This window comes from Schistocerca nitens, chromosome 7, assembly GCF_023898315.1.
Source record: "Schistocerca nitens isolate TAMUIC-IGC-003100 chromosome 7, iqSchNite1.1, whole genome shotgun sequence".
Taxonomy (NCBI): domain Eukaryota; kingdom Metazoa; phylum Arthropoda; class Insecta; order Orthoptera; family Acrididae; genus Schistocerca; species Schistocerca nitens.
In genome coordinates, this window is record NC_064620.1 from 455,790,709 (window position 1) to 455,811,277 (window position 20,569).

The window sequence follows — 20,569 nt, forward strand, 5'->3', positions numbered from 1 at the left end:
CCCGGCCTCCCGCATGCCCACTATACGCCCTCGCTCAAAGTCCGTCAACTGCACATACGGTTCACGTCCACACTGTCGCGGCATGCTACCAGTGTTAAAGACTGCGATGGAGCTCCGTATGCCACGGCAAACTGGCTGACACTGACGGCGGCGGTGCACAAATGCTGCGCAGCTAGCGCCATTCGACGGCCAACACCGCGGTTCCTGGTGTGTCCGCTGTGCCGTGCGTGTGATCATTGCTTGTACAGCCCTCTCGCAGTGTCCGGAGCAAGTATGGTGGGTCTGACACACCGGTGTCAGTGTGTTCTTTTTTCCATTTCCAGGAGTGTAGATATACTATGCCTGTCTGAGCATCACATTGTTACTGATATGGATAAGGAAAATGTAAGTGGATATAAGCTCTCTGCACATGTAATGAGAGAAAATATGGAGAAAGGAGGAGTTGCCATATATGTCAAAAGTTATCATTGTGCAAAAAGTATAGAAACAAAAAAGTTTTGTGTAGAGAAACATATAGAAGCATGTGCCTGTGAGCTTAAATTAAATAAAGGCACATTTATAATTGTAACTGTATATAGGTCCCCATCAGGAAATTTTCATCTATTTCTGAAAAATTTGGACTCCTTGTTGTGCTATCTGTCAGACAGAGGGAAACAAATTATTATTTGTGGGGACTTCAATATAGATTCTCTTAAAGAGGGTAATAGGAAAAATGACCTTTAAGTATTACTTGGTTCTTTCAATTTGACACCCGTTATTGATTTTCCTACTCGGGTGGTAAAGGATAGCAGCTCACTGATAGATAACTTCTTTATAGACCAAGATAAGTTTAACCAGATTAATGCTCAGCCTGTTGAGAATGGTCTTTCTGATTATGGTGCATAGCTAGTTACAATATATGACATAGCTCCATTCAGCAATACTAAACAGTCCTCCAAAGTAGTACGTTCAGTCAACAATTTAACAATTGCAAATTTCAGGGAAAGCCTACAGCAGTTAGACTGGGATGAGGTGTACCGTGAACCTGATGCCAATTTAAAATATAATTTATTTCATGACATTTTTGTAAATGCATTTGAAAACTGCTTCCCCAAGAAAATAGTTAAATATACTCGTAAGAAACCTTGTAACAAACCATGGCTTACTAAGGGTATAAAAATATCTTGTAACCGGAAAAGGGAAATGTATCTGACAGCAAGAAAGAGTAGTGACCCAGAAACTATCAAAAATTATAAAAACTACTGTGTTATATTAAGAAAAGTTATTAAAAAATCCAGGAGTATGTGTATCATGTCTGAAATCAGCAACTCTGATAATAAAATTAAAACAATTTGGAATATTATTAAACGAGAAACAGGTCAACCAAGAGCAGAGGAAGAAGGTATTACCATCAAATTGAATGAAAACTTTACGAACAAAAAGTCAGAAGTTGAAAATATTTTTAATAATCATTTTCTAAATGTTGTGGATATAGTAGGATCCAGGTGTTCATTAGAAGATGCTAGGCTGTTAATGGAAGAGGCCATACCTATGCAATTCGATACAATTGAAATCTCACTCACTTCGCCCTCTGAAATTAGGAAAATAATAAACTTGCTTAAAAGCAAAAACTCACATGGAATTGATGGCATTTCCAGCAAAATACTAAAAGCTTGTTCTCATCAGATAAGTAAGATTCTCAGCCACCTGTGTAATAGCTCTCTGCAACAGGGCATTTTCCCTGATAGACTGAAATATGCTATTGTTATACCTTTGCATAAAAAGGGGGATAGATCTGATGTCAACAATTACCGTCCAATCTCCCTTCTAACAGCTTTATCCAAAATTTTTGAGAAAGTAATGTATTCAAGAGTAGCTTCACATATATGTAAAAATGAAGTACTAACAAAATGTCAGTTTGGTTTCCAGAAAGGTTTTTCAACAGAAAATGCCATATATGCTTTCACGAGTCAAATTTTGAATGATATGAATAACCGAACACCACCCATTGGGATTTTTTGTGATCTCTCAAAGGCTTTTGATTGTGTAAATCATGAAATTCTGCTAGACAAGCTCAAGTATTGTGGCATGAGTGGGACAGTGCACAAATGGTTTAATTCGTACCTAACTGGAAGAGTGCAGAAAGTTGAAATAAGTAGTTCTCATAACATGCAAAGATCAGCACATTCCTCAAACTGGGGAACTATCAAGAATGGGGTTCCACAAGGGTCAGTCTTGGGTCCTTTGTTGTTCTTAATATATATTAATGACTTGCCATTCTATATTCATGAAGAGGCAAAGTTAGTTCTCTTTGCTGATGATACAAGTATAGTAATCACACCTGACAAACAAGAATTAACTGATGAAATTGTCAATACTGTCTTTCAGAAAATTACTAAGTGGTTCCTTGTAAACGGACTCTCACTGAATTTTGATAAGACACAGTACATACAGTTCCGTACAGTGAATGGTATGACGCCATTAATAAATATAGACCTTAATCAGAAGCATATAGCTAAGGTAGAATATTCCAAATTTTTAGGTGTGTCCATTGATGAGAGATTAAATTGGAAGAAACACATTGATGATCTGCTGAAACGTTTGAGTTCAGCTACTTATGCAATAAGGGTCATTGCAAATTTTGGTGACAAACATCTTAGTAAATTAGCTTACTACGCCTATTTTCACTCATTGCTTTCATATGGCATCATATTTTGGGGTAATTCATCACTGAGGAATAAAGTATTTATTGCACAAAAGCGTGTAATCAGAATAATAGCTGGAATCCACCCAAGATCATCCTGCAGACATTTATTTAAGGATCTAGGGATATTCACAGTAGCTTCTCAGTATATATACTCTCTTATGAAATTTGTTATTAACAACCAAACCCAATTCAAAAGTAATAGCAGTGTGCATAACTACAATACCAGGAGAAAGGATGATCTTCACTATTCACGATTAAATCTAACTTTGGCACAGAAAGGGGTGAATTATACTGGTACTAAAGTCTTTGGTCACTTACCAAATAGTATCAAACGTCTGACAGATAACCAACAAGTATTTAAGAAGAAATTAAAAGAATTTCTGAATGACAACTCCTTCTACTCCATAGAGGAATTTTTAGATATAAATCAAGAAAATAAAAAAAAAATAAAAATAAAAAATAAAGAAAAATTAAAAAAAAACAAAAAAATAAAGTTGTTATATTAACTTAAGTATGTTGTTAAATTAACCTAATTATGTCATGTATTGGAAAATTCGACTCATTCCACATCATTACGAAATATCGTATTCATGATCCATGGAACTTGTATTAATCTAATCTAATCTAATCTGTGTGTTCATGTAGCGTTACAGTGATGTTGCTGTTGGTTGGCTACATCATATATCCTATGCTCAGAATACCAGCTGTCATTGGCTGGTGAGATGATGTGACATGAGCGGTGACTGGCTGACAAAAATGCATAACTGTCTCAATTAAAGTGCTTCAGAAACTAAAGTGCCAAGACGTGCTATGTTGGTGTATAAGATACCATTCAAAGGTTTGAGAAGTTTCGCAGTTCTGAGGGAAAGTTATACTGTCACTTGAAATGCAAAAAGAGTATTTTTACCTCAGAAAAAGTGTCTTTTTAACAGGGAAATCTGCGAAAAATCTGGAAATTTATTTTCCTTGTCAACATATATAACCTGAGCATCATGCATGTAGCGTCAATAAGAATGCTGTTCTTGTGTAGAATGGAGAAGGCACGCGATCTGTCTTAGTTTGACTTAGGGCAGGTTATGAAGCAGTTTGCTCAGCACAAGCATTTTGAAAACTGTATGACTTGTCAGGTATTTGAGAAGTGCTGTGGTGAGTGTCTTCAACATGAGGCGAAACCAAGGTGAAACTACGTCCAGATGTGCCACCCCTTATTACAGATGTTTGACATTGTAGGCTGGGCAGACTGGTAAAACAGGACAGGCAGTGAACTGTGGCAGAACTAACATCAAGCTTTAAAGATGGGCAGAGTACAAATGAGTGGCACAGTGGCAGAGCACCGCATGGTCCAATGAACCCTGATACCTTCTTCATCAAGCTGATGGGAGGGCATGAATCTGTTGTCTTCCTGGGGAACAGTTCCTTGACACCAGCACTGCGGGATGCAATGCACCATCTCACAAGCCAAGGAGTGTGATGGAGTGGTCTGAGGAACATAGTTGCGAGTTCCAATGGATGAGCTTCCAGATCTGAGCCTGATCGAACACATCTCGGGTGTAATTAAACTTGGTGTCAGAGCTCATTGCCCCCTTCCTGGAATTCATGGGAATTAGGTGACCTGTGTGAGCAGATGTGGTGCCAGTGACCTAACAAGGCCCCACTGCTTCCATGCCATGATGCATCACCACTGCTATGCGTGTCAAAGGTGGACATACTGGCTATTAGGTAGGTGAGCATAATGTATTATCGTATGTGTACGACACAGGTAATGCAAAGGCATGGGTATACATATTACAAAAGTAATTTTCACTGCATGTGTATCATGTGTGCAATGGAAAACTGGAACTTGTCTGAATAGTGGCACTAAAAATAATATTAAAGTTACACTAATGCATCGTATAAGCGTTACATCTTCCATATGGAGCTAAAGATTGCACAATAATAATGTCGCAGGTGAAGCTGAGTAGCACCTTCACTGTGGTGTAGCGGTTATTATACTAGACTGTTGCATGGAGGGGCGTGATTTCAAAACTCACCTGAACTGTAAAATGTCAATTTCTATATTTGGTTCGAGGACATTCTAGAAGTATCCACAAATATCAAGAATCATTGTACTGGAATGTTCTGCAACTGTGTATATACTGTATATGTTCTGGCCAGAGGCTGTTTGCTCTGTGCTCTTTTATGTGCAAGTGCTGAATAAACCTTCGTTAAGTTAGTGTTCGTCATTCATCTAATTACACCTTCTTCTACGTGAAATTATTCTGCTGGAGGCGCTGGGTATTGGAACTTGTGATAGCGTACTATATTGATGACACAGTGGCTCCCATCAGGCCACAACAGAGCCGCCGTTTACGTGGCGAGTTCGAGCCATATTCAACATATCGCAATCTATTGGAAACAGAAGAAGAAGAAGAGGATGTTACGATGACAACAACTGTGTGCCACCACATGAGACATCCTTCCGGGTTCTCTGGTGACGATGGCCAAGATCCAAACAAGTGGCTGAAGGTATATGAGGGTATAGCCAAATTTAACAAATGGGATGACACTGTGTGTTTGGATAACGTATTTTTCTACTTGGAGGGCAGTGCCAAGTAATGGTATGAGAACAACGAGGAGAAGTTCACAAGCTGGGAAGTATTCCAGGCGAAACTGTGCAAGTATTTTGGTGACACACAATGACAGAAGAGCAAGGCTGAAGATAAATTAAACTGTAGGGCACAGTGTCCAAGAGAAACTACAGCTTCCTACATGCAAGACGCCTTAGAGCTGTGTAAAATAGTGGATTCTAGAATGAAGGAGGAAGATAAGGTTGCACATCTCATGTAGGGTGTTGCTGAGGACATGTATGAAACCCTACTCCTGAAGGAGGTTTCGACAGCAGATGACTTAATAAAATGATGCCTGTATATCGAGACAATGAATCAAAAAAGAATTACACGCAAGGAGTTTGAATGGCTTCCAAACATCGAATCAATGACTGTGATGGAGGAAGAAACTGATTTCACAAGTGTTCTTCGTCAGATAGTGAGAGAGGAAGTTCAGAAGGCACTTGGATTGCGTGGCGAGCAAAAACCGAGACACTTCAAGAAGTCATTAGGGAGGAAGTGGAACACAAATTGAACCCAATCTGTTGTCCTTCATTTCCCTTTAAAACGGTGAAACAGTTGAGATCCAGGCGAAGTTTCGTTACCACAATGCCGCATCAGGAACCTATTAGGGAAACAAGGAAGACTGACGTCTGGAGGACTGAGGATAACCAACCAGTTTCCACTACGGACGACCTGGACATGTGGTGCGCTATTGTCGAGAAAGCTGACAGATATTTGATGATGCCTGTGCCCGAAGACAGCAGATCTATCTTAGCCAATGCCAAATTTGGGATGACGAAGATTAACAAGAAGATGTGGGTGCAGGATGATGTAGGTCACCATTGCCGCAAGCTAGTAGCTGGAGAGGTCGCTCTCCAACACGCCGATCAAGGTCTCCATCGCCGTTTACAATCTCCAGCCAATCACCTAGCTGCCGCAACCTGGAAAACTTAAGGGTATGACCTTCCTTGGAGGTGAGGCCGCTGTAGAGAAAATTCCTCCGTCGTCGATCACTACAAAAATGCTAGATGAGATAAGATACTGTTGACAGGAAGATGCGCATCCGAGTGTGTGGAGACTTTGTGATACAGATGAACTGATCATTCCTGCATTCAGCACTAGAAAGGTAACTGTCGTGTGTCATGCCAAGCATCAAATTATTGATCTTGTAGTGGAATGGAAGACAAGCATACCACTGAAGAGTAACTTCATCAACCCAGTCTCTGTTGTTTCATTTAAGAATGGATTCGGTGAGTTGCGGATAGTTCACTGTCGCCGAGAAATGCAGATCCTTCCAAGACGCATGTGCATAGCAAATGCTCAGCTGTTGATTGCAGAACAGCTGAGCATCATAGAAACCCCCCATGCCAAGTCTGTGGGCGAAATTAGTGCTACCACTATGAGACAAGATCTTATAGCTCGACTATCACCAGATCTCACTAACGAACAACAGAAGTAGTATTTGACATTCTTCAAGAGTTCTCTGAATGCTTCAATCGACAGGTGAAGAGCAAATTAGACAAATTGATGGTGAAGCACTGGATTAGCACAGGAGACCATCAACCAATAAGCCAGAGAGCATCCAGAGAGCATATCATGTGTCAGCAATGGAACATCGAATGTTTCATGACGAGGTAGAGAAATTGATGAATGACGTCATTCAGCCTTTGCAGAACCCATGGTCGTCACCAGTGGTTCTCATCAGGAAGAAGGATGGCAATTGGCGCTTTTGTGTTGATTACAGGAAGCTTAATAAGACAACTAAAAAGGACGTTTACCCTCTTCCACGAATTGACGATACAATAGATTGTCTGAAGGGGGCTAAGTTTTTCTCAACCATGGACATGTACTCAGGATACTGACAAATCGAAGTAGATGAGGCTGATCGTGAGAAAACTGCATTCATCATCCCTGAGGGCCTCTATGAGTTTAAGGTAATGCCATTTGGTTTGTGTAATGCAACAGCAACTTTTGAACGGATGATGCATAATCTTCTAAGTCAGCTGAAGTGGACGATGTGTCTTTGTTATTTAGGTGACATTATAGTGTTCTCAGATACATTTACCGAGCGAGGTGGCGCAGTGGTTAGCACACTGGACTCGCATTCGGGAGGACGACGGTTCAATCACGCGTCCGGCCATCCTGATTTAGGTTTTCCGTGATTTCCCTAAATTGCTCCAGGCAAATGCCAGGATGGTTCCTCTGAAAGGGATGAGACCGATGACCTCGCTGTTTGGTCTCTTTCCCCAAAACCAACCAACAACCAGACACATTTGATGATCACATAAAAAGACTGAGGGCTGCTCTTAATTGTCTCCAACAAGGCGGACTGAAACTTGTGTCAAATGAAGGTGAGTGGCCAAACCCAGAAAGGGTGAGATATATAACGGAATTTCCTATTCCTAAAAGTAGTAGAGATGTGAGAAGCTTCCTCGGATTATGTTCTTATTACCGTCATTTTATCACTGACTTTCATATTAAAGCCAGGCCTCTCCAAGAGTTGTTAAAAGCTGATTCTAAATTTATCTTTGTTGGTGCTCAGCAAGATTCTTTTGATGTGCTGAGAAAAGCTCTGCCAATTGACCCTGTACTTGATCTGTATGATGAAAGAGCACCTACAGAACTACACACAGATGCCAGTGGGTATCGGATTGGTGCTGTTCTGGTGCAAATTTCAAATGGAAAGAGAAGGTTATAGCCTGTGCTTCTACTTACAAAAGCTGAGAGAAACTGCTCAACTACAGAAAGAGAATGTCTTACTGTGATCTGAGCCAGGTGCAAATTTCGACAGTGTCTCTATGGAATGCCATTCACAGTTGTTACAGACCATCATTCACTTTGTTGGTTGACAGATCTTAAGGATCCAACAGTATGATTCTCCAGGTGGGCACTATGTCTTCAAGTGTATGACATTATGGAAGAAAACATCAAGATGCCGACTGTCTCTCAAGAAACTTTGTGTAATACCACCAAGACTTTGATGAAGATAGTGACTGTCTCGCTGCACTCCAGGCTTTCTCTGCTGAGCAGAAAAAAGACGCCAAGATATCTCAAATTACGCGTGCCTTAAATTGGTAAGAGGATGTCAAAGAACAATTTAAGGTAGGTACTGGAATACTTTGCAAGAAAAACATTGATCCATTTGGAAAGAGGAGGCTACCGGTGATTCCTAAACACATGCACTTACATGTTCTACAGAAATCCCAAGACACACCTGAGGCCAGACATTAGGATTTGTCAAGATATACCATAGGATTCGCAAGAGATGTTTGTGGCCGGGATTATTTAGGAGTGTCCATCACTATGTGTCACACTGTTGAGAGTGCCAGAGCAGAAAGGCCAGAGTAATGCAATTTGTGTTAGCATCGAAGACAGTTTCGCAAAAATATTCGCTACCTGCTCCAATCAGAGTCATTTATCCCACACATTAGAGAAGTATGTTTCATAGGTATGCCTATAAGACACTAAACTCGGGATGTGAGAACATGGTGACAATAGGTGCCAACACGTCTTGCTGCCGCCTAGTGGCAGAGCAGCTGCTCTGGGTGGATGCTGCGAGAGCAAGCGACTCTACGATCTAAGTTTTACATCCAATACTGCCAAATAATACAGTTGACAGAGCTGCCACTTACTAAGAACGACACCTCGCAGTAATTAATTCACAGATTAGCACTCGGCAGGCCTTGTGATCCTCGCCAGAGCTGCGTAAAGCTACGTCCAAGCCGAACCATGTTTGACGCGACGCCATAACTATATATACAATTTCAGAGGGCTCCTCGAATGTACGCGCTTCGGCGGTACATATACTAAAATTGGAACGATACAGAGAAGATTAGCATGGCCCCTGCGCAAGGATGACACGCAAAATCGTGAAGCGTTCCACATTTTTTTCGCAATCTCACTCTCTCATGTCTCACATCAGCTGCTAATACCCTCAGCCACCTACACAAGTTTCGCTTCATATCTGCACCCACTTGTCACAAACTATGCTGTCCATTTACGCAGTTCTCCTCCACTCTCTTTCATTCACAACAGAACATGATAAAACTGGCAATAAACCTATCCCTTACATCACCAATGCACATCTAAAATGTCACTCTAATAACAACTCAGCAAGCACACCAAAACCACAACTACACTGACACAAGTACATGTCACTAGCACCCCTTCAGCTCATTCGCAAACGTGACACAAATCACAGCGAGTCTAAGACTAAGCCTAGCACAGGCAAAAGCCTCTTCTCTTCCTCAGTATCACACTCTGCTGGCACAACATCTCTTCCTACTGTCTCAATCACGTCATTTCATAACACACACCTACTGCCACACACAACATTTGGAAACCTGACATCAACTTTACACAAGATAGCTGCATGTTCCAAGTCTTTCTCACTCACATACTTTCACTCAGACTATTGCTTAAATACACTCTAGCGCTCTAAAATTAGCTTGCATTACCTAATATTTATTTTTCTCTAACGCCTACAAAGCTTCTGGTGCCTGTATGCCACTATCACATACTTTCTGCACACAGACCCACAACATTTAACTTTATTCATCTTCATGGCTGCAGCTGATGCCATAATTGTTTCAGCAGCATAAATAAACATGTGAAGGTAGATGTCTCTTTAATCATTAAGTGTGCAAGTTACCCCTTTACAGGAAGTTCATTTAACATTATGTTTCAAGTAACTCTCCTAGTGGCCTTGCTGTCCAGCTGCAGCCTCATAATACAGACTGCAGGTGACACCTCATCAGATTCTTAACTGAAGCATATCTGCCTGTGTAATAAGCCACTGCCCTTCACCTAAAAACCAACTATTACAGCAAATCTGTGGTGCACCAGCATGTCATGTACAAATTTCACTAGTGCGACACACAAAGTATTTTACAAACATGTCTGGCAATCTGCCACTACATATAGTTACCTAAATTAAATTCAAAAGTGTCAGCCAATGAATGCCACAACACTGAAGTGTTTAGAAAGCAGACCAGTATGCTAATATTAACATATAGTATTTAGATGTGAGGCTCTACTATTTTGACAGCACTTTGAATCCCATCAATGTCATACAAGTCGATGCTGTTCACAATTACAGCTGATGCACCTCTCATCCTGTGTCTAGCAGAAAGATTGGACAAACCCTGCATGCAATATTCATCATGTCACATACACAGAAGCTCTAGCACATAAGCAAATACAGAGGCAGTCAAGACACAAAACACTAGCAAGCTTCAAGATTTTGGAACAGACAGCAACATCACAAACCAGTTTGTGTCACATGACACCAGTAGCTACTCAGTTATTAACTGCTTTCAGATACTAAACCTATCACTCTTTGTTTTGCACTAGCAATTCTTCCTGCAATAACAACATTCACCAAACTGGATTACATCTGATTGACATTTCACAGGAACATAACTACAGCTACTAACACAATGCTAACCTGGTTTCTCTTACCACATGTCCGCTCAATATTTTAGGCTCATTCACCCATCTCCATCACAGTGTTTCACTCTTGCCAAGTAGACCTGCCCTGTGTAATCTTGGATCAACACAAATATATCACCTGGTATTGTACTGAAAACGGAACTATGTCCATCATTCCTACTACTATCTCACACAACTCGCATTCACCCATCCATGCGCTAGTAATGGCCTACACTGCTGTGTTTCAAAGTGTGCAATATGAATGGTGGTTTTAATGGTTCGTGAGGCTACTGTGTCTCTTTTTGCAGTCACTATTGTCTTCTGGCACCATTGGATGAATAGGAGTTACTCAATAATGTACATGGTCACAGACTGTGTCTTCTTGTGGTGTACTTGATGTGTGAGTTAAAAGTTGCCTTGCATATGCGCACTCTGTCATTAAATCGATTAGTATCGTAAGAAAGTACCACTGAAAGAGTAATGCAATTTGTGTTAGCAGTGAAGACAGTTTCGCAAAAATATTCGCTTGTTTTGAGAGTCTTCAAGACCTGCTACCAGCTCCAATCAGCGTCATTTATCCCACACATTAGAGAAGTGTGTTTCATAGGTATGCCTATGAGACACTAAACTCGCGATGTGAGAACATGGCGACAATACGTGCCAACACGTCTTGCTGCCGCCTAGCGGCAGCTGTGTGAACCTGCTGCTGCTCTGGGTGGATGCTGCGAGAGCAAGCGACTCTACGATCTAAGTTTTACATCCAATACTGCCAAATAATACAGTTGACAGAGCTGCCACTTACTAAGAACGACACCTCGCAGTAATTAATTCACAGATTAGCACTCGGCAGGCCTTGTGATCCTCGCCAGAGCTGCGTAAAGCTACGTCCAAGCCGAACCATGTTTGACGCGACGCCATAACTATATATACAGTTTCAGAGGGCTGCTCAAATGTACTCGCTTCGGCGGTACATATACTAAAATTGGAACGATACAGAGAAGATTAGCATGGCCCCTGCGCAAGGATGACACGCAAAATCGTGAAGCGTTCCACATTTTTTTCGCAATCTCACTCTCTCATGTCTCACATCAGCTGCTAATACCCTCAGCCACCTACACAAGTTTCGCTTCATATCTGCACCCACTTGTCACAAACTATGCTGACCATTTACGCAGTTCTCCTCCACTCTCTTTCATTCACAACAGAACATGATAAAACTGGCAATAAACCTATCCCTTACATCACCAATGCACATCTAAAATGTCACTCTAATAACAACTCAGCAAGCACACCAAAACCACAACTACACTGACACAAGTACATGTCACTAGCACCCCTTCAGCTCATTCGCAAACGTGACACAAATCACAGCGAGTCTAAGACTAAGCCTAGCACAGGCAAAAGCCTCTTCTCTTCCTCAGTATCACACTCTGCTGGCACAACATCTCTTCCTACTGTCTCAATCACGTCATTTCATAACACACACCTACTGCCACACACAACATTTGGAAACCTGACATCAACTTTACACAAGATAGCTGCATGTTCCAAGTCTTTCTCACTCACATACTTTCACTCAGACTATTGCTTAAATACACTCTAGCGCTCTAAAATTAGCTTGCATTACCTAATATTTATTTTTCTCTAACGCCTACAAACCTTCTGGTGCCTGTATGCCACTATCACATACTTTCTGCACACAGACCCACAACATTTAACTTTATTCATCTTCATGGCTGCAGCTGATGCCATAATTGTTTCAGCAGCATAAATAAACATGTGAAGGTAGATGTCTCTTTAATCATTAAGTGTGCAAGTTACCCCTTTACAGGAAGTTCATTTAACATTATGTTTCAAGTAACTCTCCTAGTGGCCTTGCTGTCCAGCTGCAGCCTCATAATACAGACTGCAGGTGACACCTCATCAGATTCTTAACTGAAGCATATCTGCCTGTGTAATAAGCCACTGCCCTTCACCTAAAAACCAACTATTACAGCAAATCTGTGGTGCACCAGCATGTCATGTACAAATTTCACTAGTGCGACACACAAAGTATTTTACAGACATGTCTGGCAATCTGCCACTACATATAGTTACCTAAATTAAATTCAAAAGTGTCAGCCAATGAATGCCACAACACTGAAGTGTTTAGAAAGCAGACCAGTATGCTAATATTAACATATAGTATTTAGATGTGAGGCTCTACTATTTTGACAGCACTTTGAATCCCATCAATGTCATACAAGTCGATGCTGTTCACAATTACAGCTGATGCACCTCTCATCCTGTGTCTAGCAGAAAGATTGGACAAACCCTGCATGCAATATTCATCATGTCACATACACAGAAGCTCTAGCACATAAGCAAATACAGAGGCAGTCAAGACACAAAACACTAGCAAGCTTCAAGATTTTGGAACAGACAGCAACATCACAAACCAGTTTGTGTCACATGACACCAGTAGCTACTCAGTTATTAACTGCTTTCAGATACTAAACCTATCACTCTTTGTTTTGCACTAGCAATTCTTCCTGCAATAACAACATTCACCAAACTGGATTACATCTGATTGACATTTCACAGGAACATAACTACAGCTACTAACACAATGCTAACCTGGTTTCTCTTACCACATGTCCGCTCAATATTTTAGGCTCATTCACCCATCTCCATCACAGTGTTTCACTCTTGCCAAGTAGACCTGCCCTGTGTAATCTTGGATCAACACAAATATATCACCTGGTATTGTACTGAAAACGGAACTATGTCCATCATTCCTACTACTATCTCACACAACTCGCATTCACCCATCCATGCGCTAGTAATGGCCTACACTGCTGTGTTTCAAAGTGTGCAATATGAATGGTGGTTTTAATGGTTCGTGAGGCTACTGTGTCTCTTTTTGCAGTCACTATTGTCTTCTGGCACCATTGGATGAATAGGAGTTACTCAATAATGTACATGGTCACAGACTGTGTCTTCTTGTGGTGTACTTGATGTGTGAGTTAAAAGTTGCCTTGCATATGCGCACTCTGTCATTAAATCGATTAGTATCGAAAGAAAGTACCACTGAAAGAGTAATGCAATTTGTGTTAGCAGTGAAGACAGTTTCGCAAAAATATTCGCTTGTTTTGAGAGTCTTCAAGACCTGCTACCAGCTCCAATCAGCGTCATTTATCCCACACATTAGAGAAGTGTGTTTCATAGGTATGCCTATGAGACACTAAACTCGCGATGTGAGAACATGGCGACAATACGTGCCAACACGTCTTGCTGCCGCCTAGCGGCAGCTGTGTGAACCTGCTGCTGCTCTGGGTGGATGCTGCGAGAGCAAGCGACTCTACGATCTAAGTTTTACATCCAATACTGCCAAATAATACAGTTGACAGAGCTGCCACTTACTAAGAACGACACCTCGCAGTAATTAATTCACAGATTAGCACTCGGCAGGCCTTGTGATCCTCGCCAGAGCTGCGTAAAGCTACGTCCAAGCCGAACCATGTTTGACGCGACGCCATAACTATATATACAGTTTCAGAGGGCTGCTCAAATGTACTCGCTTCGGCGGTACATATACTAAAATTGGAACGATACAGAGAAGATTAGCATGGCCCCTGCGCAAGGATGACACGCAAAATCGTGAAGCGTTCCACATTTTTTTCGCAATCTCACTCTCTCATGTCTCACATCAGCTGCTAATACCCTCAGCCACCTACACAAGTTTCGCTTCATATCTGCACCCACTTGTCACAAACTATGCTGACCATTTACGCAGTTCTCCTCCACTCTCTTTCATTCACAACAGAACATGATAAAACTGGCAATAAACCTATCCCTTACATCACCAATGCACATCTAAAATGTCACTCTAATAACAACTCAGCAAGCACACCAAAACCACAACTACACTGACACAAGTACATGTCACTAGCACCCCTTCAGCTCATTCGCAAACGTGACACAAATCACAGCGAGTCTAAGACTAAGCCTAGCACAGGCAAAAGCCTCTTCTCTTCCTCAGTATCACACTCTGCTGGCACAACATCTCTTCCTACTGTCTCAATCACGTCATTTCATAACACACACCTACTGCCACACACAACATTTGGAAACCTGACATCAACTTTACACAAGATAGCTGCATGTTCCAAGTCTTTCTCACTCACATACTTTCACTCAGACTATTGCTTAAATACACTCTAGCGCTCTAAAATTAGCTTGCATTACCTAATATTTATTTTTCTCTAACGCCTACAAACCTTCTGGTGCCTGTATGCCACTATCACATACTTTCTGCACACAGACCCACAACATTTAACTTTATTCATCTTCATGGCTGCAGCTGATGCCATAATTGTTTCAGCAGCATAAATAAACATGTGAAGGTAGATGTCTCTTTAATCATTAAGTGTGCAAGTTACCCCTTTACAGGAAGTTCATTTAACATTATGTTTCAAGTAACTCTCCTAGTGGCCTTGCTGTCCAGCTGCAGCCTCATAATACAGACTGCAGGTGACACCTCATCAGATTCTTAACTGAAGCATATCTGCCTGTGTAATAAGCCACTGCCCTTCACCTAAAAACCAACTATTACAGCAAATCTGTGGTGCACCAGCATGTCATGTACAAATTTCACTAGTGCGACACACAAAGTATTTTACAGACATGTCTGGCAATCTGCCACTACATATAGTTACCTAAATTAAATTCAAAAGTGTCAGCCAATGAATGCCACAACACTGAAGTGTTTAGAAAGCAGACCAGTATGCTAATATTAACATATAGTATTTAGATGTGAGGCTCTACTATTTTGACAGCACTTTGAATCCCATCAATGTCATACAAGTCGATGCTGTTCACAATTACAGCTGATGCACCTCTCATCCTGTGTCTAGCAGAAAGATTGGACAAACCCTGCATGCAATATTCATCATGTCACATACACAGAAGCTCTAGCACATAAGCAAATACAGAGGCAGTCAAGACACAAAACACTAGCAAGCTTCAAGATTTTGGAACAGACAGCAACATCACAAACCAGTTTGTGTCACATGACACCAGTAGCTACTCAGTTATTAACTGCTTTCAGATACTAAACCTATCACTCTTTGTTTTGCACTAGCAATTCTTCCTGCAATAACAACATTCACCAAACTGGATTACATCTGATTGACATTTCACAGGAACATAACTACAGCTACTAACACAATGCTAACCTGGTTTCTCTTACCACATGTCCGCTCAATATTTTAGGCTCATTCACACATCTCCATCACAGTGTTTCACTCTTGCCAAGTAGACCTGCCCTGTGTAATCTTGGATCAACACAAATATATCACCTGGTATTGTACTGAAAACGGAACTATGTCCATCATTCCTACTACTATCTCACACAACTCGCATTCACCCATCCATGCGCTAGTAATGGCCTACACTGCTGTGTTTCAAAGTGTGCAATATGAATGGTGGTTTTAATGGTTCGTGAGGCTACTGTGTCTCTTATTGCAGTCACTATTGTCTTCTGGCACCACTGGATGAATAGGAGTTACTCAATAATGTACATGGTCACAGACTGTGTCTTCTTGTGGTGTACTTGATGTGTGAGTTAAAAGTTGCCTTGCATATGCGCACTCTGTCATTAAATCGATTAGTATCGTAAGAAAGTACCACTGAAAGAGTAATGCAATTTGTGTTAGCAGTGAAGACAGTTTCGCAAAAATATTCGCTTGTTTTGAGAGTCTTCAAGACCTGCTACCAGCTCCAATCAGCGTCATTTATCCCACACATTAGAGAAGTGTGTTTCATAGGTATGCCTATGAGACACTAAACTCGCGATGTGAGAACATGGCGACAATACGTGCCAACACGTCTTGCTGCCGCCTAGCGGCAGCTGTGTGAACCTGCTGCTGCTCTGGGTGGATGCTGCGAGAGCAAGCGACTCTACGATCTAAGTTTTATATCCAATACTGCCAAATAAAACAGTTGACAGAGCTGCCACTTACTAAGAACGACACCTCGCAGTAATTAATTCACAGATTAGCACTCGGCAGGCCTTGTGATCCTCGCCAGAGCTGCGTAAAGCTACGTCCAAGCCGAACCATGTTTGACGCGACGCCATAACTATATATACAATTTCAGAGGGCTCCTCGAATGTACTCGCTTCGGCGGTACATATACTAAAATTGGAACGATACAGAGAAGATTAGCATGGCCCCTGCGCAAGGATGACACGCAAAATCGTGAAGCGTTCCACATTTTTTTCGCAATCTCACTCTCTCATGTCTCACATCAGCTGCTAATACCCTCAGCCACCTACACAAGTTTCGCTTCATATCTGCACCCACTTGTCACAAACTATGCTGACCATTTACGCAGTTCTCCTCCACTCTCTTTCATTCACAACAGAACATGATAAAACTGGCAATAAACCTATCCCTTACATCACCAATGCACATCTAAAATGTCACTCTAATAACAACTCAGCAAGCACACCAAAACCACAACTACACTGACACAAGTACATGTCACTAGCACCCCTTCAGCTCATTCGCAAACGTGACACAAATCACAGCGAGTCTAAGACTAAGCCTAGCACAGGCAAAAGCCTCTTCTCTTCCTCAGTATCACACTCTGCTGGCACAACATCTCTTCCTACTGTCTCAATCACGTCATTTCATAACACACACCTACTGCCACACACAACATTTGGAAACCTGACATCAACTTTACACAAGATAGCTGCATGTTCCAAATCTTTCTCACTCACATACTTTCACTCAGACTACGGCTTAAATACACTCTAGCGCTCTAAAATTAGCTTGCATTACCTAATATTTATTTTTCTCTAACGCCTACAAAGCTTCTGGTGCCTGTATGCCACTATCACATACTTTCTGCACACAGACCCACAACATTTAACTTTATTCATCTTCATGGCTGCAGCTGATGCCATAATTGTTTCAGCAGCATAAATAAACATGTGAAGGTAGATGTCTCTTTAATCATTAAGTGTGCAAGTTACCCCTTTACAGGAAGTTCATTTAACATTATGTTTCAAGTAACTCTCCTAGTGGCCTTGCTGTCCAGCTGCAGCCTCATAATACAGACTGCAGGTGACACCTCATCAGATTCTTAACTGAAGCATATCTGCCTGTGTAATAAGCCACTGCCCTTCACCTAAAAACCAACTATTACAGCAAATCTGTGGTGCACCAGCATGTCATGTACAAATTTCACTAGTGCGACACACAAAGTATTTTACAAACATGTCTGGCAATCTGCCACTACATATAGTTACCTAAATTAAATTCAAAAGTGTCAGCCAATGAATGCCACAACACTGAAGTGTTTAGAAAGCAGACCAGTATGCTAATATTAACATATAGTATTTAGATGTGAGGCTCTACTATTTTGACAGCACTTTGAATCCCATCAATGTCATACAAGTCGATGCTGTTCACAATTACAGCTGATGCACCTCTCATCCTGTGTCTAGCAGAAAGATTGGACAAACCCTGCATGCAATATTCATCATGTCACATACACAGAAGCTCTAGCACATAAGCAAATACAGAGGCAGTCAAGACACAAAACACTAGCAAGCTTCAAGATTTTGGAACAGACAGCAACATCACAAACTAGTTTGTGTCACATGACACCAGTAGCTACTCAGTTATTAACTGCTTTCAGATACTAAACCTATCACTCTTTGTTTTGCACTAGCAATTCTTCCTGCAATAACAACATTCACCAAACTGGATTACATCTGATTGACATTTCACAGGAACATAACTACAGCTACTAACACAATGCTAACCTGGTTTCTCTTACCACATGTCCGCTCAATATTTTAGGCTCATTCACACATCTCCATCACAGTGTTTCACTCTTGCCAAGTAGACCTGCCCTGTGTAATCTTGGATCAACACAAATATATCACCTGGTATTGTACTGAAAACGGAACTATGTCCATCATTCCTACTACTATCTCACACAACTCGCATTCACCCATCCATGCGCTAGTAATGGCCTACACTGCTGTGTTTCAAAGTGTGCAATATGAATGGTGGTTTTAATGGTTCGTGAGGCTACTGTGTCTCTTATTGCAGTCACTATTGTCTTCTGGCACCACTGGATGAATAGGAGTTACTCAATAATGTACATGGTCACAGACTGTGTCTTCTTGTGGTGTACTTGATGTGTGAGTTAAAAGTTGCCTTGCATATGCGCACTCTGTCATTAAATCGATTAGTATCGTAAGAAAGTACCACTGAAAGAGTAATGCAATTTGTGTTAGCAGTGAAGACAGTTTCGCAAAAATATTCGCTTGTTTTGAGAGTCTTCAAGACCTGCTACCAGCTCCAATCAGCGTCATTTATCCCACACATTAGAGAAGTGTGTTTCATAGGTATGCCTATGAGACACTAAACTCGCGATGTGAGAACATGGCGACAATACGTGCCAACACGTCTTGCTGCCGCCTAGCGGCAGCTGTGTGAACCTGCTGCTGCTCTGGGTGGATGCTGCGAGAGCAAGCGACTCTACGATCTAAGTTTTACATCCAATACTGCCAAATAATACAGTTGACAGAGCTGCCACTTACTAAGAACGACACCTCGCAGTAATTAATTCACAGATTAGCACTCGGCAGGCCTTGTGATCCTCGCCAGAGCTGCGTAAAGCTACGTCCAAGCCGAACCATGTTTGACGCGACGCCATAACTATATATACAATTTCAGAGGGCTCCTCGAATGTACTCGCTTCGGCGGTACATATACTAAAATTGGAACGATACAGAGAAGATTAGCATGGCCCCTGCGCAAGGATGACACGCAAAATCGTGAAGCGTTCCACATTTTTTTCGCAATCTCACTCTCTCATGTCTCACATCAGCTGCTAATACCCTCAGCCACCTACACAAGTTTCGCTTCATATCTGCACCCACTTGTCACAAACTATGCTGTCCATTTACGCAGTTCTCCTCCACTCTCTTTCATTCACAACAGAACATGATAAAACTGGCAATAAACCTATCCCTTACATCACCAATGCACATCTAAAATGTCACTCTAATAACAACTCAGCAAGCACACCAAAACCACAACTACACTGACACAAGTACATGTCACTAGCACCCCTTCAGCTCATTCGCAAACGTGACACAAATCACAGCGAGTCTAAGACTAAGCCTAGCACAGGCAAAAGCCTCTTCTCTTCCTCAGTATCACACTCTGCTGGCACAACATCTCTTCCTACTGTCTCAATCACGTCATTTCATAACACACACCTACTGCCACACACAACATTTGGAAACCTGACATCAACTTTACACAAGATAGCTGCATGTTCCAAATCTTTCTCACTCACATACTTTCACTCAGACTACTGCTTAAATACACTCTAGCGCTCTAAAATTAGCTTGCATTACCTAATATTTATTTTTCTCTAACGCCTACAAAGCTTCTGGTGCCTGTATGCCACTATCACATACTTTCTGCACACAGACCCACAACATTTAACTTTATTCATCTTCATGGCTGCAGCTGATGCCATAATTGTTTCAGCAGCATAAATAAACATGTGAAGGTAGATGTCTCTTTAATCATTAAGTGTGCAAGTTACCCCTTTACAGGAAGTTCATTTAACATTATGTTTCAAGTAACTCTCCTAGTGGCCTTGCTGTCCACCTGCAGCCTCATAATACAGACTGCAGGTGACACCTCATCAGATTCTTAACTGAAGCATATCTGCCTGTGTAATAAGCCACTGCCCTTCACCTAAAAACCAACTATTACAGCAAATCTGTGGTGCACCAGCATGTCATGTACAAATTTCACTAGTGCGACACACAAAGTATTTTACAAAC

General features: G+C 41.5%; 5 non-coding genes across 5 annotated transcripts; all 5 read left to right on the forward strand.

Moving 5' to 3' along the window:
- The first annotated feature begins 9,056 nt into the window (after nucleotides 1–9,056).
- On the forward strand, nucleotides 9,057–9,163 carry LOC126196775 (U6 spliceosomal RNA). Its single transcript, XR_007539219.1, has one exon. It is a non-coding gene; the product is annotated as a U6 spliceosomal RNA (small nuclear RNA).
- Nucleotides 9,164–11,656: 2,493 nt separating this feature from the next.
- On the forward strand, nucleotides 11,657–11,763 carry LOC126196673 (U6 spliceosomal RNA). The gene has a single exon (XR_007539130.1). It is a non-coding gene; the product is annotated as a U6 spliceosomal RNA (small nuclear RNA).
- Nucleotides 11,764–14,256: 2,493 nt separating this feature from the next.
- On the forward strand, nucleotides 14,257–14,363 carry LOC126196674 (U6 spliceosomal RNA). Its single transcript, XR_007539131.1, has one exon. It is a non-coding gene; the product is annotated as a U6 spliceosomal RNA (small nuclear RNA).
- Nucleotides 14,364–16,856: 2,493 nt separating this feature from the next.
- LOC126196675 (U6 spliceosomal RNA) lies at nucleotides 16,857–16,963 on the forward strand. The gene has a single exon (XR_007539132.1). It is a non-coding gene; the product is annotated as a U6 spliceosomal RNA (small nuclear RNA).
- A 2,493-nt stretch (nucleotides 16,964–19,456) lies between these two features.
- LOC126196676 (U6 spliceosomal RNA) lies at nucleotides 19,457–19,563 on the forward strand. Its single transcript, XR_007539133.1, has one exon. It is a non-coding gene; the product is annotated as a U6 spliceosomal RNA (small nuclear RNA).
- Nucleotides 19,564–20,569: the final 1,006 nt, after the last annotated feature.